This window comes from Chiloscyllium plagiosum, unplaced genomic scaffold (assembly GCF_037043375.1).
Source record: "Chiloscyllium plagiosum isolate Xiang-an unplaced genomic scaffold, Cpla_swu_hap1 HiC_scaffold_6, whole genome shotgun sequence".
Classification (NCBI taxonomy): domain Eukaryota; kingdom Metazoa; phylum Chordata; class Chondrichthyes; order Orectolobiformes; family Hemiscylliidae; genus Chiloscyllium; species Chiloscyllium plagiosum.
Window position 1 is genome coordinate 27,318,918 of NW_028270144.1, and position 27,203 is coordinate 27,346,120.

Consider the following 27,203-nt stretch of genomic DNA (forward strand, 5'->3'; position numbering starts at 1 on the left):
AGAGCCTCTTCCAAGTCACACACGATCTTAATTTAGAATAATATTTTTATTTCACTATTGTTGAATCAAAATCTTGCAAACACCCAACACCACTGTGCACTATTACCTTTTCAAGAGCAATCTATGATTGGCACCAAATGCTTGGTGTGGTGTGTGTATTCAAACTCTGGTTAATATTTTCAAATTCTTTGGACATAGGCACCCTAAGTTAGACCAGTGGTAAGCTCACCATCAGAATGCAACAAAAATCAGCCTGGAGCCATTCAGTTCTAAGCTTCTGAAAAAAATTCCATAGAATCATTCATACAAACACACAAAAATAGAAAAAAAAATACTGCATTGGTGAAAGTGCAAATAACCTGTTCAAAGCTTAATTGTAGAGGTGAAAAGAACTAAAAACAAGCAAGTGCGAACAGAAGTAGAAATAAAAACTGTTGCTATCAGATCAAAACTTCACTAATATGGACGTTTTCAAAGTGTTCTACAATGCTTAAAATTTTAATTCAGTCACAAGTTTTGAACAATAGAACTAACATAGAACATAGAACATAGAACAATACAGCACAGAACAGGCCCTTCGACTCACGATGTTGTGCCGAACATTTGTCCTAGCTTAAGCACCCATCCATGTACCTATCCAATTGCCACTTAAAGTTCGCCAATGATTCTGACTCCTCCACTCCCACAGGCAGCACATTCCATGCCCCCACCACTCTCTGGGTAAAGAACCTACCCCTGACATCTCCCCTATACCTTCCACCCTTCACCTTAAATTTATATCCCCTTGTAACTCCAAATGTGGCCTAACCAAAGTCCTGTACAGCTGTAACATCACTTCACGACTCTTGAATTCAATCCTTCTGCTAATGAACGCTAATACACCATAGGCCTTCTTACAAGCTCTATCCACCTGAGTGGCAACTTTCAAAGATCTATGAACATAGACCCCAAGATCCCTCTCCTCCTCCACCTTACTAAGAATTATTAATCCGTTATCAAATCATAGAATCCCTACAATGTGGAAACAGACCATTCGGCCCATCAGATCCACTCAGACCCACCCTATCCCTCTATTCCCACATTTCTCATAGCTAATCCACCTCGCCTGCACATCCTTGGACATTACTAGCAATTCAACATGATTGATACATCTCACCTGCAAATGGCTGGATTATGGGAGGAAACGGGAGCAAGCCCACGTAGACATTGGGAGTAATAATTAATTAGTGTGATCCTGTTCTCCTTAAATGAATATGCATAGTATTTGACTAGGATTATAAATTGGATACAATATTTCTGGTCAGAGCTGCTTGATGTGTGCCTTGATTATTTCACTTTGGAAACCACAAGCTGTCATTCACGATGTTAAAATGAGTTAGTCAGTTGCTATTACGCCCACAGTCAACAAAGTGATTATGAACAAATAGGTGTTTATTATATATAACAATCAACCTGGGCACATTTTTGAAAGAGTGATATTTTAGTTTCACTCAGCAGATTGGACCTCAGTTTGGTATCTCATCCAAGAGCAATATAGGAATGGATAAGATGAACAATGAATCTTTGGTCCTGACAAAACTTGTCACTCTTTCATCATATTGATTCATTATTGGCTCAGTGGTCAGCATCGCTGCCTCACAACATAAAGAACCTGAGTTCAATTCCACTCTCAGGTGACTATTTGTTTGGAGTTTGCACAATCTCCCAATGTCTGTGTGGGCTTGCTCCGGTTTCCTCCCATAATCCAGCCATTTGCAGGTGAGATGTAACGACCATGTTGAATTGCTAGTAATGTCCAAGGATGTGCAGGCTATGTGGATTAGCTATGAGAAATGTGGGATTACAGGGATGGGGGTGGGTCTGAGTGGATCCGATGGGCCGAATGGCCTGTTTCCACATTGTAGGGATTCTATGATTTGATAACGGAATAATACAAATGGTGCAACAATAATAAAATTATTTACCTAAAAAACACTTTGGAATTTTTTCGCTGTTGTGTGTTGCTGTACCAGTCACTAGAAATTTATGTTTGGTACAGCGTGCTTTCCTCAATCTTGAGGAACAGTTTGGTTAGCAGTGGCAAAAACCAAACCAGTACTAACTCAACAAGAGAAACTTGCCTCAACAATCAGATGCAATTGATCACATCACAGAAATAGACACAGGTGACATAGACTAGTTAGGCAGTAACATTAAGAGCAACAGGAGATAAAGGTAACATGTCCGTTCCAGTCAGAATCTAGTGCTGGACTCCTCATTCTCCAAACAGGCTTGAGGTTGTGTGGTGTCCAATGCAATTAACCCTTTCTGAACCATAACCTTCTACAATAGTTAACAGCCTCAAGGATCACATCACCACAGGACAATCAGGAATGAGAAATAAAAGTAACTTTGTCAACATTTCCCACAGCCCAAAAGCAAATTAGATAACACTGCATTGTGAAAAGACCATGATTGCTATTGACAGTCTCTGATCTTAGTGCAAAGAACAGTTTAAAAACTGCTGAAAGCTCTCTCAAGGTCATTGGAAACACACCTGAGTTAGTTGCTGGTTACGATCCAGTTTTGCTCTAGCTAATCTGTCATGTTAGTGCCTGGACTAGAGCAGGATACTTCAGTGTATCTTGTAAACAGTCCACCTTGGGAATGAATGTTAGGGTTTGATTAAGGTTCTGATCAAGTAGGCTGCTTCATCCTGGTTGGCATTCAGTTCAGGGAATATTTTGTCACATTCCTGACCTATGCTTTGCAGGTGCCAGAAAGGTTATGGGGAATCAAGAGTTACTTCCTACAATGCTTCCCATCTCAAACCTACTCTGGCAGCCAAAGTATTTATCTAACCGAATAATTTGAGTTTATTTTTAATGATAATTCAGAGAAATTGATGGTGAACTCAGCAGTGATAATGCCATTGATTAAGAATGGGAGACGTTTATATTCTCTTCTGTTGGAGATGAGGATTGTTTTGTACTTGTACGACATGAATATCACTGACCTTCTGCATCTGTAAAGTCAAAAGATAGGGTGTACAACTGCTGACTAGTTTTCACCTCTTCATTGTAAGTCTCTTGCATTGGGAATGCTTTTTTTTACTTTTCTTCTTGCTTTGGGATAAATGAAGGATTACAAACAATTCAAAGCTTCAAGGGTCTTGAAGAACCGTCTGATCTAGATCTCATGTTACTTATTGACAGTGTTATCAATCTCTTTGCCTGATTTCTCAGGTTGAAACAGTTGTAATTTTCTCTCAATTAAGTGAAAATGCATTATGTATCAAACTAAAAGACTATTATACATAGCATTTACCACACAGAAACATGTTAATCAGCCCAGTAGATTCATATTGATGTTTTTGAAATACTCCAGTATCCTCCTAAGTTCCCTTAATTGAACCTATCAATATATCCCTATTTTTTTTTCTCCCACATGTTTATCCAACTTCTTAAAAAGCATTTTTTATATTCAACCAGAGGCTGAAAACCAAACATAAAAACCATGCACGCCCATCATACTTTCTGACCATGGATGGATGAGCACAATTGTCCAGTTTGCTAATTTTTTTAACATTATTGGTTCATTTGCAGATTGTCTCATTTCCTAAAAGGTAAAGTTCCATTGGAAGAGAATTTTAATTTTTCAGTCATTTAAATATAGAAGTAATTTTATGTTGTTTCAGAATCATTTCATGCAAACTGAAAGGCAATATAAATACAAAATAAATCTGTTTGATTGTATTCATAACATTTTCCAATGAAAATATATTGATCAACATGTATCATTTGAATTTAAGAACTTTTCTTCAGTAAAATAGTGAAATGGTCAATGAAGTAGCGAGCTGTTCCTAAAGGATTGTATCTCTAGATTAATGGGCAAAAATACATCACCAAAATAAAATATACATTATTTACTTTGACAAAACTTAATTTATTGTACACCAAGATGCACAAGTCATGATAATTTCAATACAAAACTAATCCTTAAACAATTAGATGATGTGTAAACTACAAATGTCAAAATACAAAGAAAGGAATCAACTGTAATCTGAGAGCATAAGATAAAATAACACTAATGCCATTTGGCTTCCACACTCCCTGCTGGAGATTATTATAGATGCTACAATTAGAATGTAAATAATGTTCTGCAGCATTGGCCCTTTATTGACTATAGAAAATTAGCTGTTTCTGAAAAGATCTCATGCAGCGAATAATTTTACTTCAAGTGAAAACCTCTACACCTCCCTCTCCTTTTATGGTAATATCATGTCTGAGTTTTTGAAAGAAGAATATCGACACTATTAAAGAGAGGCCCCACCATCTGTAATCAACTAAAGAAGTTAGGAAAAGCATCAAAGTTAAGGAGAAAGCATATAACTATGCAAAGGTTAACTGCAGTTCAGATGATTGGTCAGAATATAAAGGGCAGAGAATGGCTAAAACATTGATCAGAGAAGAAGTTAGAGTACGAGGGATTCTATCTAGGAATATAAAAACTGAAATAGCAGTTTCTGCATCTATTTAAAAAGGAAAAGAGCAAGTAAAGTAAGGAGCTGGTCCTCTCGAGAATGAGAATAGAGTATTAATTGGGCAAATTAAGTGGACAAAATGAACAAATATTTAGCTACTGCCTTCATGAATTCCAATTATCGTTATAAGTAATGAGGGGGAAGAAAGAGGGGACTTTAGCAAAGTTATAATCATGAGAGAAGTGGTATTAAGAAAAGTGATAGATCTGCAGATAGATTGGTCTCTGGGTCCTGATAGACTTCATCTGGAATCTTTGCTGTTGAGGTAGTTGATGCATGAAGTGTTGAGTTGATAAAATTCTTTTAATTCAGAAAAGGTTTGATCAGACTGGAAAATAATAAATAGAATCCCTCTATTCAAAAAGGGAGGGAGATAGAAAGCAGCAAACTATAACCCAGTCAATTTCATATCTATTGCAGTGAAGGTACTAGAAAGTATAGCTGTACACTTCAAAAAAACTCAAGTCAAATTAAGAAGAGTCAGTTTGGTTTCATCAAAGGGTAATCAGTTGAACCATTTTATTGAAGTTCTTTGAAGGAACAACATACACCGTGGATAAAAAGGTGTTTGTAGGTGTACAATACTTAGATTTCCAGATGGCACTTGCTAAGATACCACATCAAAAGTTTTTGTGTAAATGTCCATGGTGCAGGGAGTAACATATTAGCTTGGAAAGAAGATTGGCTAACAATCTTGGTAGATTGGTAGAAAACAGAATATGCATAAGTAGATCTTTGTCTGACTGGCAACTTGTGATGAGTGGGGTCCTACAGAGGCCTCAATTTTTACAATTTACATCAATGACTTTGAATGTGGGGGGCAAAGTATAGTAACTAAATTTACAGAAAATACCCAAATAAGTAACAAAAAATGTTGTGAACAGGACACAAGAGTGGGGATGGATATAGATGGGTAAAAATCTAGTCGTGAAAATGTGTTGCTGGAAAAGCGCAGCAGGTCAGGCAGCATCCAAGGAACAGGAGAATCGACGTTTCGGGCATAAGCCCTTCTTCAGGAAGGGCTAAAAATCTAGTGGGCAGTGTATAATGTGAGAAAATATGAACTTGATCAATTTGGCAGAGTGCAAAAGCAGAGCATGATTTAAAAGTAGATCTTTGGCAGAATTTTGAGGTGTAGTATGATTTAGGTGCTCTGCTGCATGAATTATCAAATGTTGGTATACAGGTACAGCACATGGCAGCCATTGGAAAGCTATCCTTTATTTATGAGAAAAGTGGAACATAAAAATGAGGAATTTATATTTCAGATATATAGAGCAATGGCGAGAACACATTTGAATACTGTGTGCAGTTTTGGTCTCTGTATTTTCGGGTGGATATAAATGTATTGGAGGATGTTCAGAGGAAGTTTCTTACATTGATAACTGGAATGGATGGGTTGTCTATGAAGAAAGGTTTGACAGGCTGAGGTTGCTCCACGTTTAGGAGGATGAGGGATAACTTAATTGAAGTGTATAAGATCCTGAACAGTTTTGTCAAGGTGGACAATGAGAAGATGTTTTCAATTGTGGGTCAATGAAGGGGCACTGATTTAAAAACAGGACTATGTCTCTCTGGACAGAGATGAGGTGTTTGCTTTTCTCTCAAAGTGTTGAACACCTTTGATATTCTCTTTCTCATTAATAAGTCATTGGAAATTGTTAAGAGTTATTGGAGGTGGATGGTAATGTGGAATTTGAAACAGAAACCAATCAGCCATGGTCTGCTTAAATGTGAGTTGAAACTTTATTGCTGGAACAGCACAGCAGGTCAGGCAGCATCCAGGGAACAGGAGATTCGACGTTTCGGGCACAGGACCTGTGCCCGAAACGTCGAATCTCCTGTTCCCTGGATGCTGCCTGACCTGCTGTGCTGTTCCAGCAATAAAGTTTCAACTTTGATCTCCAGCATCTGCAGACCTCACTTTCTCCTGCTTAAATGTGAAGCAAGCACATAGGGCCAAATGGTACACTTTTGCTCCTATTTCAGTATTTGTATGCAAGCCAAAATGCTAACAATCTTTACTAATTTTATACAATGTATGCATGGGCAAGAGTAAGAGAGGATATCTCTGGAATCCGGGAAATTCAGACCTCTGATCTAGTCGTTAGATATTGTAGGTACTTTAGAGGAAATGTTCAAACTACTTGATCCAATATTTGTGTGTGAATATTGCAGGAAAATGATTCTGACAAACAAGATGATCTAGTTCATAGAGTCATAGAGTCATAGAGATGTACAGCATGGAAACAGACCCTTCGGTCCAACTTGCCCATGCTGACCAGATATCCCAACCCAATCTAGTCCTACCTGTCAGCACGCGGCCCATATCCCTCCAAACCCTTCCTATTCATATACCCATCCAAATGCCTCTTAAATATTGCAATTGTACCAGCCTCCACCACTTCCTCTGGCAGCTCATTCCATACATGTACCACCCTCTGCATGAAAACGTTGTCCCTTAGGTCCCTTTTATATCTTTTCCCTCTCACCCTAAACCTATGCCCTCTAGTTCTAGACTCCCCAACCCCAGGGAAAAGACTTTGTCTATTTATCCTATCAATGCCCCTCATAATTTTGTAAACCTCTATAAGGTCACCCCTGTTCAGCCTCTCCTTATAACTCAAATCCTCCAACCCTGGCAACATCCTTGTTAATCTTTTCTGAACACTTTCAAGTTTCAAAACATCTTTCTGATAGGAAGGAGACCAGAATTGCACGCAATATTCCAACAGTGGCCTAACCAATGTCCTGTACAGCCGCAACATGACCTCCCAACTCCTGTACTCAATACTCTGACCAATAAAAGAAAGCATACCAAACGTCTTCTTCACTATCCTATCGACCTGCGACTCCACTTTCAAGGAGCTATGAACCTGCACTCCAAGGTCTCTTTGTTCAGAAACACTCTCTAGGACCTTAACATTAAGTGTACAAGTCCTGCTAAGATTTGCTTTCCCAAAATGCAGCACTTCGCATTTATCTGAATTAAACTCCATTTGCCACTTCTCAGCCCACTGGCCCATCTGGTCCAGACCCTGTTGTAGTCTGAGGTAACCTTCTTCGCTGTCCATTGCACCTCCAATTTTGGTGTCATCTGCAAACTTACTGACTGTACCTCTTATGCTTGCATCCAAATCATTTATGTAAATGACAAAAAGTAGAGGACCCAGCACCGATCCTTGTGGCACTCCACTTGTCACAGGCCTCCACTCTGAAAAACAACCCTCCACCACAAACTCTGTCTTCTACCTTTGAGCCAGTTCTGTATCCACATGGCTAGTTTTCCCTGTATTCCATGAGTTCTAACCTTGCTAGCCAGTCTCCCATGGGGAACCTTGTCAAACGCTTTACTGAAGTCCATATAGATCACATCTACCACCCTGCCCTCATGAATCCTATTCTTCAAAAAATTCAATCAAGTTTGTGAGACATGATTTCCCATGCACAAAGCCATGTTGACTATCCCTAATCAGTCCTTGCCTTTCCAAATACATGTACATCCTGTCCCTCAGGATTGCCTCCAATAACTTGCCCACCACCAACGTCAGGTTCACTGGTCTATAGTTCTCTGGCTTTTCCTTACTACTCTTCTTAAAGAGTGGCACCACATTAGCCAACCTTCAGTCTTCCGGAACCTCACCTGTGACTATCTACAAATATCTCAGCAAGAGGCCGAGCAAACACTTCTCTAGCTTCCCACAGAGTTCTCAGGTACACCTGATCAGGTCCTGGGGATTTATCTACCTTTATGCATTTCAAGATATCCAGCACTTCCTCCTCTGTAATATGGATATTTTGCAAGATGTCACCATCTATTTCACTACTTTCTATATCTTCCATATCCTTTCCCCCCAGTAAATACTGATGCACAATTCAATAGATTCGGGGTCGGTTCCTGAGGATTGGAGGGTGGCTAATGTTATACCACTTTTTAAGAAAGGTGGGCGAGAGAAAGCAGGAAATTATAGACCAGTTAGTCTGACCTCAGTGGTGGGAAAGATGCTGGAGTCCTTATAAAGGATGAAATTACTGCACACCTGGATAGTAGTAACAGGATAGGACAGAGTCAGCATGGATTTATGAAGGGGAAATCATGCTTGACTAATCTTCTTGAATTTTTTGAGGATGTAACTCTGAAGTTGGACGAGGGAGATCCAGTAGATGTAGTGTACCTGGACTTGCAGAAAGCTTTTGATAAAGTCCCACACAGGAGGTTAGTGAGTAAAATTAGGGTGCATCGTACTGGGGGCAAAGTACTAGATTGGATTGAAAATTGGTTGGCTAATAGGAAACAAAGGGTAGTGATAAACGGCTCCATTTCGGAATGGCAGGCAGTGACCACTGGGGTACCGCAGGGATCTGTGCTGGGACCGCAGCTTTTTACAATATATCTTAATGATATAGAAGATGGTATCAGCAATAACATTAGCAAATTTGCTGATGATACAAAGCTGGGTGGCAGGGTGAAATGTGATGAGGATGTTAGGAGATTACAGGGTGACCTGGACAAGTTAAGTGAGTGGGCAGATGCATGGCAGATGCAGTTTAATGTGGATAAATGTATGGTTATCCACTTTGGTGGCAAGAACAGGAAGGCAGACTACTACCTCAATGGAATCAATTTATGTAAAGGGGCAGTACAGAGAGATCTGGGTGTTCTTGTACACCAGTCAATGAAGGTAAGCATGCAGGTACAACAGGTAGTGAAGAAGGCTAATAGCATGCTGGCCTTCATAACAAGAGGAATTGAGTATAGAAGCAAAGAGATGCTTCTGCAGCTGTACAGGGCCCTGGTGAGACCACACCTGGAGTACTGTGTGCAATTCTGGTCTCCAAATTTGAGAAAAGACATTCTGGCTATTGAGGGAGTGCAGCGTAGATTCACGAGGTCAATTCCTGGAATGGCAGGATTACCTTACACTGAAAGACTGAAGTGACTGGGCTTGTATACCCTTGAGTTTCGAAGACTGAGAGGGGATCTGATTGAGACGTATAAGATTATGAAAGGATTGGACACTCTGGCAGTAGGAAACATATTTCCACTGATGGGTGAGTGCCGAACCAGAGGACACAGCTTAAAAATACGGGGTAGACCATTTAGGACAGAGCTCAGGAGAAACTTCTTCACCCAGAGAGTGGTGGCTGTGTGGAATGCTCTGCCCCAGAGGGCAGTGGAGGCCCACTCTCTGGCTTCATTTAAGAAAGAGTTGGATAGAGCTCTCAAAGATAATGGAATCAAGGGTTATGGAGATAAGGCAGGAACAGGATACTGATTAGGAATGATCAGCCATGATTATATTGAATGGCGGTGCAGGCTTGAGGGGCTGAATGGCCTACTCCTGCACCTATTGTCTATTGTTTAAAATACCTGTTTAGTATCTCCCCCATTTCTGCAGCTCCACACAAAGGCTGCCTTGCTGATCTTTGAGGCGCCCTATTCTCTCCCTAGTTACCCTTTTGTCCCTTATGTATTTGTAAAAACCCTTTGGATTCTCCTTAATTCTCTTTGCCAAAGCTATCTCATGCCCCCTTTTTGTCCTCCAGATTTCCCTCTTAAGTGTACTCCTACTGCCTTTATACTCTTCTAAGGATTCACTTGATCTATCCTGTCTATACCTTACATATGCTTCCTTCCTTTTCTTAACCAAACCCTCAATTTCTTTAGTCATCCAGCATTCCCTATACCTACCACCCTTTCCTTTCACTCAAACAGGAATATATTTTCTCTGGATTCTCGCTATCTCATTTCTGGAGGCTTCCCATTTTCTAGCTGTCCCTTTGCCTGTGAACATCTGCCCCCAATCAGCTTTTGAAAATTCCTGCCTAATACCATCAAAGTTAGCCTTTCTCCAATTTAGAACTTCAACTTTTAGTTCTGTTCTATCCTTTTCTATCACTATTATAAATCTAATAGAATTATGTTTGCCAGCCCCAAAGTGCTCCCCCACTGACACCTCAGTCACCTGCCTGCCTTATTTCCCAACAGTAGGTCAAGTTTTGTACCTTCTCTATTAGGTACATCCACATACTGAATCAGAAAATTTTCTTGTACACACTTGACAAATTCCTCTCCATATAAACCCTTAACACTATGGCAGTCCCAATCTATGCTTGGAAAGTTAAAGTCCCCTACCATAACCACCTTATTATTCTTACAGATAGCTGAGATCTCCTTACAAGTTTGTTTCTCAATTTCCTCTGACTATTAGGGAGTTTATAATACAATCCCAATAAGGTGATTAAATTAGATTACTGACAGCATGGAAACAGGCCCTTCGGCTCAACAAGTCCACACTAACCCGCCCAGACCCATTCCCTGACATTTACCCCTTCGCCTTATGGGCAGCACGGTGGCACAGTGGTTAGCACTGTTGCCTCACAACGCCAGAGACCCGGGTTCAATTCCCGCCTCAGGCGACTGACTGTGTGGAGGTTGCACGTTCTCCCCGTGTCTGCGTGGGCTTCCTCCGGGTGCTCCGGTTTCCTCCCACAGTCTAAAGATGTGCAGGTCAGGTGAATTGACCATACTAAATTGCCCGTAGTGTTAGGTAAGGGGTAAATGTAGGGGTATGGGTGGGTTGCGCTTCGGCGGGGCGGTGTGGACTTGTAGGGCCGAAGGGCCTGTTTCCACACCGTAAGTAATCTAATCTAATCTAAAACCTAACACTACAGGCAATTTAGCATGGCCAATTCACCTAACCTGCACATTTTTGGATTGGGAGGCAACCGGAGCACCCGGAGAAAACCCACATAGACACGGGGAGAATGTGCAAACTCCACACAAAGAGTCACCTGAGGCAGGAATTGAACCCGGGTCTCTGGCGCTGTGAGTAGCAGTGCTAACCACTGTGCCACCGTGCCGCTCTTTCTTATTTCTCAGTACCACCCAAATAACTTCCCTGGATGTATTTCTGGGAATATCCTCCCTCAGCACAGCTGTAATGCTATCCCTTATCAAAAATGCCACTCCCCCTCCTCTCTTGCCTCCCTTTCTATCCTTCCTGTTGAATGGTGGAATAGGCTTAAGAGGCCAAATAGGCTACTCTTGCTTCTTTTTTCAATGTTTCTAACTTACATAATACATTAGTGATAGTGAAAGTGATGTTGTCATTGGAAAAAATTAGGTAGACTAACTGGTTTACTTTTGTGTATTTGCATTGCTAAACTAATGCAACTTTGTGAAGGGATCCTGTGCAAGACAGATGAGGCTGCAACCATGATTTCATGTGTGTTTGGTTATTGATTATGTGTACATGAATAAATGGTGTTAAAAACTCCACTGTTTAAGTAAACTGCATTAATCTTTGTTATTGCACTCCTGACGTTGTTTGAATCAGAGAATTGAAGAAATCTCTCTACTATTGTACCAACATTCTGTCATTATAAGAAATGATAGCAATACTGAATTAACCAGTTTTAAGTATTAGTGATTGTACCTTATTGATTGACATTTGTTGTTTTACATTATGCACTCTACTTATCAATTAGCTGTGCTTGGATAGCAACAGTAAATATGCTTCTCTAGACTGAACTGTTGAAACATATTTACCAGATAAATGAATAAAAGCCGACTATGAGAAAGCAATTTTAACAGAATAAGCAAACTATGCCAAACACATCTAGAATAACTCGGGATGATGTTAAACAAACAATGTGCTTTAATTCTATTAAAAATGACATTTGTTATTAAATCAGAGACTTTTTTTATATCCTAATTGGATAAATCCATTCCAGGTAGCCTGACTTTGATCCTTTGATCTAGTTTACATGTGACTGCATTGTAAACAGGGGAAATAAAGGAATTATAACGATAAAACACCTTTCACAACTACAGGAAGAACCAAACTACATTAGAGTGAGTGGAATATGTTGAAATCAAGTCTTTGTTGAAATATAGGAGACCCAGCAGCCAATTGCACACAGCAAACTCCCACCAACAGCAATATGACGACCACTAGTTCATTTGTTTTAGTAATGTTGCTTAACGAGAATTATGAACCAGGACAATAGCCTCAGAATAGCACCATGGCATTGTTTTGTTTCATCGGCAAGAAGGTAGAGGGTTTTTGTTTAGTGATTCTGTGAAAAAACTAATACAGCATTCCCTCAGTAATGCACTGGAGAATCTGCCTACAACTTTCTGTCCTCATTTTGTGACTGTTGTAAAAAGTAACAGACTTAAAATGGAATGCCCTGCCTGCCAATGTAGTTAATTCAGCCACATTAGGGAGATTTAAACAATCATTGGATAAGCACATGGATGATGATGGGATAGTGTAGGGAGTGGGCTTAGATTAGTTCACAGGTCAGCACAATATCAAGAGCCGAAGGGCCTGTTCTGCATTGTATGGTTCTATGTTCTATGTTCTAAAAGAGTTAACATCTGAAGTTGCATTAATTACACGCAACTTGATGACGTTACAATCTTTGAGTGAAGTACCAGTGAGCCTGGTTAAAGTGGCCATCAATAAGTCTGGGTATTGGGCCATGAATGGGGTTATAATGCTTGACTAGGTAAAAACAAGGACTGCAGTTGCTGGAAACCAGAGTCTAGATTAGAGTGGTGCTGGAAAAGCACAGCAGGTCCAGCAGCATCCGAGGAGCAGGAAAGTCAACGTTTCAGACAAAAGCCCTTCATCAGGGCTCCTGATGAAGGGCTTTTGCCCGAAACGTCGATTTTCCTGCTCCTCGAATGCTGCCGGACCTGCTGTGCTTTTCCAGCACCACTCTAATCTAGACTTATAATGCTTGACTGTCTGCTCCTCTTCCGTGGAATGTCTGCACTTAGGTATCTACCAAGAGGGAATAGGTGGGGTCAATTATCATAGTACTGGTCTTTTGCGATCAGAGGGCACCACAGGGGATGAGGTCCATTATCACCCCTGGGAGTGATACCTTAATTTAAATTTTATAAGAATCCATTGTAAGTTTTAATGTTTTATTCCAGTACTCGCCAGGGACTGAATAATCTACTTTGACAGCTCTTTGAAAAGAATAGAAAGGAGGATTTGTTGCAGCACTATACCTCAATGAGAAGCTGCAGAGCCCAATATGTACTGGCATGAATCCACAATATTCTGACTGAAAGACAAGATTGTTAGAACAACTGAAAAAGACTGACACCTTCAATATTGAGAATTACGATGAAGTACAGAATATTTTCAGGCACAATACAGAACTTTAATATACTGTTTATATCTTTAGAGTAGATTCTCTACAGTGTGGAAACAGGTCATTCGGCTCACCAAGTCTACACCGACCCTCTGAAGAGTAATCCACCCAGACCCATTTCCCTCTGACTAATGCTCCTCACACTATGGGCAATTTAGCATGGTCAATTCACCTAATCTGCACATCTTCGGACTGTGGGAGGAAACCGGAGCACCCAGAGGAAACCCACGTAGACACAGGGAGAACGTGCAAACTCCACACAGACAGTCGCCCAAGGCTAGAATTGAACCTGGGACCCTGGTGTTGTGAGGCAGCAGTGCAAGCCACTGTGCCACCCCACGGTGAGTACATTTCTCATTTCAGCGTAATCCTGCTAATCCATAATGTTTCTTTCTTTTTATTAGGGGTTATTACCTATACAGCAACTTGCATTTATTTAGCACATTGAATATGACAAAATGTAACAAAAGTACTTCACAAAACTTATCAAACAAAATTGGATATTAAGAACTCCTGCATAAGATGATATTTGGTCAATTGACAAATAGCTTACTCAAAGAGGGACATTTTAAGGAACACTTTAAGGGAACAAAGAGAGGTGGAGGTTTAGAAAGGAAATTACAAAACCCAGGCCATTGGTTGAAGGCATGGCACTAATGGTGGAGTAATTAAGATCAAGGATACTCATAATGCTAGATTTGAAGAAGTGTAGACATCTTTGAGGATGGAAAGTGGAGACTGTTGGCAATTCCAGAAATAGGCAGGAGAGAGATCATAATGCAGCAAGCATGGGGAGAAGGTTGAAACAGACTTGGTGCAAAGTGGAATAGGAGCAGCCACATTTTAAATGACATCAAACTTATAAAGGGTGGAATAAGGGAGGTTGGCCAGGAATAGTTAAAAAAGGCAAAGATAAAAGTTTCAGAGGTAGAACAAACTGAACCCAGGTGATATTTTCAAAGTGGAAGTAGGAGAACTTAGTGATTTAAGGATGGGTGGTCAGTAGTTCATTTTGTAGTCAAGTATAACACCATAATTACAAATAGTTGGGTTCAGTTCAAACAGTCACCAAGAAGAGAGACAGTGATGTAGTCAGTGGGGAGGGGAAAAGAAAATTATGGTAGAACCAAAAATATTAGAGGACCTTTTTGCTCATGCAGTACTGGACATTGGGCATATTGTTTGGATACCATAGAGGATTCAAGCAAGGTGGGGATGAGTTTAAGTATTATAAGAATACAATGGGAAACACTTGTTACATTGTTTTGGTCTTCTGTAACAAAGGAAAACCATTACATTTTTGCAGCATTTCCTGTATCAACATTTCCCCCATTATGTCTACAACTATAATAGATCTTGCCACTATGCTCTCGCAAATTAGATTACACAGTCTTGACACAGGGTTCCCATAAATCACTCCTAATGCTTTCTGAAATATTCTTGGTTTTTGTCAGTAACTGGAATTTATATTGTCCAGCTTCAAAGGTTTTAATGCAGAGAGAGTAAGAATCAAAGATAGAGATGGAGAGAAATGACAATATTCTGATTATCGTTGCTTTTGAATTATGCTTTATGAACTCTATAAAGAGCATCAAAGTAGAGAATGTGTTTGAGAGAATCAGAGCAAGAAAAATAGAGAGAAAAAGCCTTTGCCTATATTTCAGGTCCAATTTTCAAAACAGAACAGTTGAATGCTAAAATTGAGAAATGATCTCATCTTTGTTCACAGCTTACAAATGTTGTCTAATTGATATGTTCAACAATGCTATTACATATTTCTGGAGAAGCGGGAATTGAACCTGAGTCTTCTGGCTCAGAAGTAGGGACATTACCTCTGCATCACAAGAGCTCAGTTTTTTTTTGGTTACAAAAGATGAATTCTAATTTCTTGCACCTTTTGGACACTGATTCTAATTTCCAACATTCCTGGGATAATGAGAAAGAGACAGTAAGAGAAAGATAGAGAGAGAAAAAAGGTGCTGTTTGTGTCACAAGTTGTTATTTGATAAAAATCGACTTTTAAAGTAAGGGGGCCAGTCTGATATAAATTGTAGTGGAGGGCAGATTAAATAGCAGGTGCCTGTCACTCATGTTCGTCTCATCACTTTCCTACACATTCCGACCTTGAATTGCTCCAATATTCTGTGCAAGCAGCAAGGATAAGGGAGACACATGTGTTAAAGCCTCTCAGCTCCTGAGATGTAGATAGTGGCTGCATAGCTCCTACATCAAGTCAAAAATCTGAAGTTCCTCCAAGTGGGAAGAGGGAGGAAGGATGGGAGAAAAGAAGGTCTGAAACTGTTAATCACTTGCCTGTGGGAGAATAAGTCGGAGTGGTTGAACAGCTAAGGATCAGATGAGTGGCAACAAGTCCAAGGCAAGGCAAGATGCAATGTTTTTAATGATAGTTTATGGAGGAAAGAGGTAGGTGTAATGATGGATGTTAAAAGAGTGCAGAAAAGTCCATTCTTGTAAGTGAACACTATCAGGCTCTATTGAATGTAACTAGATAACAGTAACAATAAAATATGAAATATTCTGAATCCCCACAACACAGGGTCCAGCACTGTGTGATCTAACATCACAATGACAGTGCATATTCTGCATGTGTTCAGTAGCCATATTGAAAGTTAAGGTATGGTTGAACCTTTAGACCTCAGGTTATAAGAAGGATTGCAAAATGACAGTGAGCTGGAATATTCAGTGCAAGTGAGGACTTGGGTGGGTTAATAAATGGTCAGAAATGTTATGATAAATAGGATATAGCAGGCCACAACATCGTATCTCCTCTGCCAAGAACTGTCACTTGAGTCTCCTTATCCCATTCCATCATGCCATTACTAATCACCTGCTTAAAAGGAAAGAAAAGGCACTTGAAAGAATCGACCTTAGGCTAAATATTTGAAAGATCAAAAGGTCCTCCACCATCTGCTCCCACCACTCATCACTGCCCTCCAATGAACAAGATCCATGAGAAGCAATTGAACATTAGGTCCACACATATACCTTGTTCTCATATCTCTGGTGACACCTGTCAACAAAGGAGGATGTCAGTGATGAAACACAGCATTACTTCAAGTGTGCCAGTGTGGCCTTTAGCCATGTGAGGAAAATCCAATCACAATAATGTGGTAAGGCCCTCAGCTAGATACAACAAATGCTTGAAGAAATATCACCCGTGATGTATCTACAAAATCCTACAATTTAATGGTTGGATAGGTGCTCCAATATAAGTTTCCTTTTTCAAGACATCTCCAGCATCGAAGCACTAGCAATAGTGCATCAGCTGCATTGGCTGTGCACACCATTGAAAAACCTGTTGAAAACTCCCAAAACTAGTGTTTACTCTGAGCTTCTTCACAGTAGGTTGTTGACAGGAGGTCAGAAGACTCAGCTCAAGGGTGTCCTCAAAGTCTTCCTGGAAAGACACAACAGCCCCCTCATCATCCTGCCCCCTTCTCATGGAGATTCCTTGTCGAAAACAGGCCAAACTAGAGAAAAAAGAAACTGCACAACCTCTGAAAAACCTACACGGAGTTTATCTCAAACAATGGAAAGAGCCTGCAGAAGTCTGAGCATCCAACTACCCAAATCTCCAGCAATACCTGCACCTGTATCATCGATTTCATCACCTCAAGGTGAACAACTCCAGAACAGAAGAAAGTCATCCTCTCTGTCACATTGACCAAGCTTTTCAGCTTTTGCTGTTATAACACTTTAAGCAGCTGGGTGTCTAATTTTGCTGTACAACACTTTGGGACAATTTGTATTATAGATGCTGTACAAATACAAATGATTGTTGAGTCAGGATTGCAACTAAATCTGTCTTCAAGTACATTGAGGTTAAAAAACAAGCAAACATTAGGCTACTATATGAAAACTTAATGCTTTAATTATTTTAAACACACAAACCACACTTTCTGTTCTTATTTTTACATTGTCACGATACAGTTGTAGGGACTTTTACACTGGAAGTGATCTGAGAGTAATAGAGATGTACAGCATGGAAATAGCTCCTTCGATCAAACTCATCTATGCCAACCTGATATCCTAACCTAACCTAGTCCCATTTGACAGCATTAGTCCATATCCCTCTAAACAGTTCTGACTCATATATCCACCCCGATGATTTTTAAATACTGTAATTGTACCAGCTCCACTACTTCATCTGTCAGCTCATTCTATATACGCAGCACCCTCTGTGTCAAGAAGTTCCCCAGTAGGTATCTTTTATATCTTTCCCTTCTCATCCTAAACCTATGCCCTTTAGTTCTGGACACTCTCACTCCAGGAAAAAGACCTTGTCTACTTATCCTATCCATGCCCCTCATGATTTTATAAACCTCTATAAGGTCACCCCTGAGCTTCCAGTACTCCAGAGAAAACAGCCCCACCCTATTCCACCTCTCCCTATAGTTCAAATCCTCCAATCCTGGCAACATCCTTATAAATGTTTTCTGAACCCTTTCAAGTTTCATTACATCCATGCGATAGGAAGGAGAACAGAATTGCATGCAATATTCCAAACGTAGCCTAACCGATGTTCTGTGCAACTGCAACATGACCACCCAACTCCTATACTCAGTACTCTGACCAATAAAGGAAAACATACCAAATGCCTTCTTCACTATCCTATCTACCTGCAATCCTACTTCCAAAAAACTATGAATCTGCACTCCAAGATCTCTTTGTTCAGCAACATTCAGCACCATTAACTGTATAAGTCTGGTTCTGATTTGCTTTTCCAAAAAGCAGCAAATTAAACTCCATCAGCCACTCCTTGGCCCATTGGCCCATCTGATCAAGATCCCGTTGTACTCTGAGGTAACCTTCTTTGCTGTCCACTACACCTCCAATTTTGGTGTCATCTGCAAATTTACTAACTATACCTCCTAGGTTCACATCCAAATCATTTATATAAATGACAAAAAAGCAGTTATTGCATCTTTGTTCCATTGGTGGTGCTGCAACATTTTGGATAAACAGAACAGGGTTTGTGTGGAAACCCACCGTAATAAATGCAGACCAAAGAACCTTTAGTCGGCAAGTTCAAAATAAAATACAGACGGTTTATATATACAGCATTTGTCATTTTATGGGTTATGCATTTGTGAGCTCACCTTTTAAAATACCATACTATTGTAAATACTATTTAATCATTAACAAGAATTTGAAATCAATTTTGGATATGAATAAATGCAAAACAATAAATTTCCAGTGTTCATGTAAAACTCTGTTCAAGTATAATATTATACATGCAGCCATTTTATTATTAGCTTTTTAAAACTATTTCATGTGATTACATAATTGCATTCAGTGTGGTAACCTCATCTTATGTTAGAATCAATAAAGGGATGTTAACTCAAGACTAAGACTCTATGAGACTATGAGAGCTGGGTTAGGGGTGTGAGAGGATCCCTGACAGCCATTGTAAACAACAATGAAGTTTGCCCAGAGAACTGTGTGACTCATTCTGACCAGCATACCTTGGCACTCACATGCCCTTGCTTCCAGGATTAGTGCCCACAGACTGGAAATTATGTATTTTGATATATATTTTTCCAACAAGGCTTGTCTTGCGAATCTTGAAATTTCCAACTCAAGTTAGCTGCCTAGGTAGCTTAGATTAGATTAGATTAGATTAGATTAGATTAGATTACTTACAGTGTGGAAACAGGTCCTTCGGCCCAACAAGTCCACACTGCCCCACCGAAGCGCAACCCACCCATACCCCTGCATTTACCCCTTACCTAACACTACGGGCAATTTAGCGTGGCCAATTTACCTGATAATGTGCCCCGCCACCTCCACCATGGCTATTATTTTCATCTACTGTTGCTCACATAATTTCCCCACAAGTCCTCATAATTCAAAAGTAATAGCACAACCATGAGAATGTCAACAAAACGCTCTTAAAATGACATGAGATGATTTGGTCCATTGAGCCTGTCCCATCTGACAGATCATCAGGAATCTGCCGATTAAGTTCTTGTTGTATCATGAATAAGTGTAATCACTGAAATTAAACTGGATAGATAGATAACAGCATTAATGTACAATTTTCCATTCATTTAATTTCTGTCCTTTTTTAAAGTATCCTTTGGAGTTGCTCTTTTCTCAAAAGATCAAGCGCACTGGAGAGCGAGTGATTAAAACCTGCTATAGCATCATCCCAGTTGTTTTAGAAACCATTACACCCTTTAACATTTACCCTTCATTCTTATGACCACTCATAATCCTACTCACTGCATGTCTCCATACACCACCTCCCCATACTTGTTAATGCCAACTCATGTCCCTCACCCATCAGCAATCTTCCTTAAAGACCTCAAGCCATCTCCATTGTCTTACACTATATGGCCCCCATGGGAAGAATTCAGGGTGCATGTGAAAATAGGGATTAAAAACAATCTATCAATCAAATATATGTCACACTAAGGTACATTTGATATTGATAAAAGCTTCCATTTAGGAAATCTATTCAAAACTTTTACAATGTTATTAAAGGAAATTAAGTACCCAAACAAATGATATTGATACCCAATTTGAAAGGGAGCTATTCCTTTAATAATCTCTAAACTGCCAAACTGAGCTTTCAAACCTGTTAAAATTTTGTAGATTTTGAAAGACGGCCAAGCATTTGCAATGGTATAATAACAATAACCTTTCTAAATGCATGACTTGTTGCTTTTTTTGAAAAATGTACACCAACTAGCAGTCAAGAGTATTTTATAAAGTTCAAAGAGACAGAATCAGTCTGATTTTTGAATATTTAAAGAGTGGGGCAATTTTATAAACCAACTTCACAACCTCAACAGAATCTGACCTGCATGCTAGAAACTCTAAGCTGCTGCCACCAAACCCACTTACTCACCATCAGACCCAGCCGTTCCTGCTATTCCAGTCCCTGACCAATCCGGACTCCACCTGAATTCACTGCACCCATAGCATTCACTGAATCCACCTCTTCTCACCTCCCCACCCATCTCTCCAGACTAGATTTCTCTAACTCAACCCTGACCTGCACTAAACACTTATCAGCAAGCACCCTTTTCCATCTCGCACCCAACTTATCTGGCACCCTTCCCAGCTGGCAATCCCCCAGTTGGGTAAAAAAAAATACAAAAGGCAAAAGAGTTATTTTGTTTTTCCTTCCTTCTCCCCCTCTCGCTCCTCACCATCCCCATCCCCATCCACTCACTCCTAAGTCCAAACGTTTGTTTTCCCTGACTTCCACTGGTCAGTTTTAATATCGAGCAAGTGGACATCACACAGTCATGCAGCATGGAAACAAATCCTTTGGTCCAACCAGTCCATGCCAATAATAATCCCAAACAAAACTAGTCCCATCTGCCTGTGTTTGGCCCATATCCCTCCAAACATTTCTTATTCATGTACTTATCCAAATGGCTTTTAAATGTTGCAACTGTACCTGCATCCACCACTTCCTCTGAAAGTTCATTCCACACATGAGCCACTCTCTGAATAAACAAAAGTGTCTTTTAAAAATCTTTTTCCTCTCACCTTGAAATCCTCCACCCTGGGTAAAAGACACTGACATTCACCTTACCTATACCCCTTGTGATTGTATAAGGCTCTATAAGGTCACTCCTCAACCTCCTATGCTTCACGAGAAAGTCCCAGCCTAGCCACATTCTCCTCACGACTCAAACCCAGATGTGTTTTGAATAAGTGAAAATTTTCTCCTATATTTTTCTTCCTGTAGATGATCGGACTCGAAATTTACCCTTTTTCTTTTTTCCTTTCTTCTACAGCCCATGAACCTGCTTTGGAAAGAAATGGGGCAGTTGCTCTGCTGGCTGTCAAGGTCTCAGATACTGGGTTTCCTTCACCATTATCAGTTTGCACTTCTAGCTTCTTGCAGTTCAAAAGGAAGATTTTTTTAAAGCTAAGATGAGGGAAAAACAAATAGCTAACCATTTTTTGCCATATTCCCAACTCCAGCTAAATCTCTGCAAGTATTGCTCAGGACAATTTCCAAGTCAGTATTCCTCAACATTGCAGTTAGGGTTTATGTAAAAGAGTGAATGTTAACAATACTATTGAAGTTCTGTTGATCACATTCAAATTGCAATTCTGTGTTGAAGCTATCTTATGATTTTTGACTGTAAGCGAAAAAAATACACTAACATTTGATCAAAAGAGGCTCATATAAATAATTTTCTCACCAGTGCTGTCTGGGTGATGAAATTTTAATCTAAAGTAATCAATGCAAAATTTTATAACATGAATGAAGCAAAGCCAATTACTTTATTGCTGTCAAGATAAGAATGCTACATGTCAAGGTTTGGAATGAAATAATAAAATAACTGTTAGATGGTGGTACTTCAAGACTAACTCAGCTTCTTTTTGTTGTTAATGCATTTTGAACACCAGTAGATGGAGTCCTTCTATGAGTCTAATTTCAGTACAAGTGTCTGAATCTATCATCATTTCATTGTAATTTCAGCAGACATGGAGCAAAGACTATGTTTATTCACTATGGCTTTACGTAGTTAAGCTATCTCTAGGTTACAGAAACAGCACTTTCATAGGAACCATAAAACAAGCTTCTTAAGGTGGTAACAGTTACTTTAGCCTTAAATAATATTCTAACTTCATAAAATGCGCAATTGAAATATAACAGCTGTTTAACTGTTATTTTTATACACTGTCCTTTCACATTACATGAATTTTCTATGCATGATATTTTTATTGATTGAGTCAGTTTCAATAAACTGCAGGAGCATGCTAAATTTTAATGAAATCTTTGCATAAATTAATTTCCTAATCGGAGGAAAAGGGATCAGAATTTTAATTTTTAACACATCTGACCAATCATTCTGAAACAGCACATGCTTCATTTTGAAATTTGTCATGAAGAGGATTGTTAAGTCGAGCTCCTTCATTTTAATTGATGAGAAGGCTTATTTTGCCTTTTTTCACTTTTATCGATGGATATATCCATTTGTTGCAGATATTTCCCTTGGCCTTTGGCATATTGATCCAAGCTGTTGAGGAAGGATGAGTCCTTTGATTGTGCTTCACTTGAGAGCACAGTTAATGAATAAAAAACAGTTTATGCTGTGTAGGTCATTGGAACTGCAGGTTATTAATATGCAGCTGAGATAAAATGGATAAAAGGCACTAATATTGATGAGAATGTATGATAAGGATTGAGAGAATACAATTTATAGCTATAACTCAACTGCACAGTGCTTAATACACCCCATTTCTCCTTGGTTTATATCCTATTTGAGGGAACACTTAGCAGAATATATTTAATTTCAAGGAAAGGTTGTATCAGAATTATATTAAGGAAATGTGCCTTTTGAAAACTGTTGATATAATGATATTGCCTGCATGAAGATTCAGTTTTGTAATCAGAAATTTCAGAACCCTCGTACAGTACGTTGAGATGCATGCATGGAATTGTCCTTTCATTTAATCCCTATATGTCAGTGACTGAAAGAGTTCACATTTTTCTTTACTTTATATAATTAATGTTACACCAAAATGTATCAGACATTTTTCAAAATTCTTCTATGCAAATATGTAGCAATGTGCAAAACTAGTTCGAAGGGAAAGATATGACAAGGACAAACTGCAATTAAAAACTCACTTTGTCTATCTGGTAAACTGACTGCTTTCCAACATGGAGACACATTGGATTCATAACAAGTTTCTTAAAGATTTAAAATATTCTCGGGGAAAATTTCCAGGAACGATGCAAATAACATTGTTTTAACACCTCAGTACAGAACTGAGGGGGCAAAATCAGTGATCAATATATATTGAGTTTCCCTTTGTAAGGTGTAAATTAAGACATGTCTGCAGAGATTAACTAAGCAGGTGCTTGTGAAAAACACATCGGTGTACCATGAATGAGGAAAACATTAAGAAAATGAAGGTCATAGATAATTACAACACATAATACAATCATTGAATGTAATGTTGTAAAATGTCAACTGATCTTTTTTTCCCCATTTTCATTCAGAAAAGTCAAAATTGTCAAGTACATTGTAATATATCAGTCATTCTGTTATCAACATTCTAATCTGTATTTCTTCATCTGTCACTAAGTATGGAGAATTTAAAATAGATGAATTTTGTCCCAGATGTGATTTCTGGGAGTGGTTTCTTTTCATTGCTGCCTTAACTATCTACCATGCAGTGATGGTTTTCTTTAACCTTCAGCAAAGCATTTGTACCTGTCAAGGTAATACTTATATTAGCTTGCATAACATGTGTAACATAAATGTGGTTAACATAGTGCTGAAGGATTCAATGGAATTTAATTACAGCTCCTGGCTTACCTGATAGTCACAGGTATTTGTGTGTCTTGGCTTAAGATAAGCAGTTTTGGATACAAAATACAGTACACGTTTTGCAGTGTCATGCTGCAAGAAGACACAACAAGATGAAGACTGAGACAGACTTTTATATCAGGTCATACACTATGGTACAGTGATGAAAATGTCTCTTAAAAGGAATATTACATTCTAGGTGTGAGACATAACACAACAATGTCACTCTTCATTATGTTATTTTGCGAAAAGTTATTGTTCAAACTAAATGTTAAGTTTTATAAACTGCCTCAAGATCTGCGAAATGATTTGTCGCAAAGTGGCCATAGTCATAGAGATGTATAGCACGGAAACAGACCCTTTGGTCCAACCCACTCATGCCGACCAGATATCCCAACCCAATCTAGTCCCACCTGCCAGCACGCGGCCCATATCCCTCCAAATCCTTTGTATTCATATACCCATCCAAATGTCTTTTAAATGTGGCAATTGTACCAACCTCCAACACTTCCTCTGGCAGCTCATTCCATATTCGTACCACCCTCTGCGTGAAAAAGTTGTCCCTTAGATCTCTTTTATAGCATTCCCCTCTCACCCTATGCCCTCGAGTTCTGGACTCCCACACCCCAGGGAAAAGACTTTGTCTATTTATTCTATCCATGCCCTTCATGACGTTGTAAACCTCGATAAGGTCACCCCTCAGACTCCGACGCTCCAGGGAAAACAGCCCCAGCCTGTTCAGCCTCTCTCTGTAGCTCAAATCCTCCAATCCTGGCAACATCTTTGTAAATCTTTTCTGAACCCTTTCAAGTTTCACAATATCTTTCCGACAGGAAGGAGACCAGAATTGTATGCAATATTCCAACAATGGTCTAACCAATGTCCTGTACAGCTGCACTATGACCTTCCAACTCCTGTACTCAATACTCTGACCAATAAAGGAAAGCATACCAAACACCTTCTTCACTATCCTTTCTACCTACAACTCTACTTTCAAGGAGCTATGAACCAGCACTACAAGGTCTCTTTGTTCAGCAACACTCCCTAAGACCTTACCATTAAGTGTATAAGTCCTGCTAAGATTTGCTTTCTCAAAATGCAGCACCTCTCATTTATCTGAATTAAACTCCATCTGCCATTTCTCAGGCCAATGGCCCATCTGGTCAAGATCCTGTTGTAATCTCCTACGAGACAATAGGGCTATTCGCTCTTTATAGAGAGATGATTGGTGGTTTAACCTGTAAGTCAAAACACCTCAGGTGAGGGAAGAGGCTGGGAAGGAGAATTCTTCTTGGTAATAGCAGCTGATGTAGGAATCAAACCCAGGCTGTTGGCATCACTCTGCATCAGAAAAAAACGGTCCAACCAACTGAGCTCAACCAACAGCCTCTCAATAATGTCGTTCTAAAGAAATGAACAACACAATATTTGCTTCATACCCTAGAGAACTAAATTCAAATAAGTTATTGCACGTACGGTTGATAGTCCATTCTAAAACTAATACTCCATGCCCTTCCATCTTCACAGACATCCCAAAGATATACTTATCATGGAATCTCAGAGTGATCCTAGCTAATTTTCACTTGACCAAGCGGTTGACTAGTGAAAAGAAAGATGTTCATCTATAATATATAGCATCTTCTGAAGCCTCAGGACATCCCTGACTTGGAGGAGCTGGTGTTAGACTGGGGTGGACAATGTTAAAAATCACACAACACCAGGTTATAGTCCAACAGGTTTATTTGGAAGCTCTAGCTTTTAGAGTGCAGCTCCTTCATCAGGACATCCAGAGATGTTTTACAGTGAGTGAAGTACTTCTTGATGTGTGGTCACTGTTGTAATGTAGGAAATACAGCAGGTGATGCATGCACAGCAAATGCTATAAAACAACAATGTTATAATGACTTGATTTATTTCTTAAGATGAGGAATAAAATATTAGCCTCTGGGGAAAAGCTCCTCTGCTGTTCCTCAAAGTTTGTCAGCAATTGAGAAGGTAGATGGAGCTTCAGATTAATATCTCATCTGGAATATGGCATCACTGACAGTGCAGCACTCCCTCAGAATTATGTGCTTGAATCCCTGCAGTGAGATCTGAACCCTCAGCAACTATGACTACAGTAACAATGGATATGGTCTCCCAGAAGTCTGGAGTTACCAATTCTCTTTAACTTTACATAATTCCTCCTACAGAAGATGTGTGAATGCACAGAATCTTCCAGGTCCTCTAGTATTTGCACATTTTTTTCTCTTAAAACTTTAAGTATATCAAACCTGCTACTGTTTTAAAATTGACTGCTTAAATCCCTATTTACACTTGCCCTTCTATTAGAGTTGGATACAAAAGCTATTTTATATATTGTGTAAAAAGCTGTTTTTAAAATTTAATTAATTGAGCAGCTACTGTACTCCCTCATCTGCTGCTTACCTCTAATATATTTTAATGGCCGCCACACTTCATGTCTGATTTTATTCTCCTAATGATTGTCATTTCTTCTCCATGACCACAATGCTGATTTGTACCTCTGATTTGTCTGCTAAATACCATACGGTGCTCACCAGGAAATAAACACTGGAATATGTCATCTGACTGTTTGACACACTTCAGTTGTTATCCAGATGTGAGTCAGTTAGTTTACTTCACACCTATTGCACATAGTGGTGATGTGATAGTCAACAGAGTGGTGATATATATGGAATCACGGGAATGCATTTGAATGACTGAAAGCAGTCTTCATTTTTGCAAACACTCATTTCAGACATGGAAAGTTCAAAAAACTCCCAAATATTAAACTACTCATCCTTTTGCTATGACTGCGGAAGTACTTTAAAGCAAGCTTGCCATTTCTCAACTACTTGAGGGGCAAACTCTAAATCAGCACTCAGAGACACCAAAAGCATGACAAAATGTTGGATTTTAATCATTTACTCAGAAACACAACCATCTGTCAAGAATATTCATATGTTGGCAAAATAAACATTCCAAATGTATTACCTATCTGATAGTATAAGTTAAACCATATCTTATCAAATAAATAGATTAATGTTGCTGCTTAAAATAACAGGTTGAAAAATGTTATAAAACATTTATCCACATCATTAGAAATAATTTATACCCTGAGTCTGTCTTTAATATTCTTATTTTGTGAGTAACATTGAAACATGTTTCAGATTAGGTTTACCAAAAGCAAAAGGTATTAA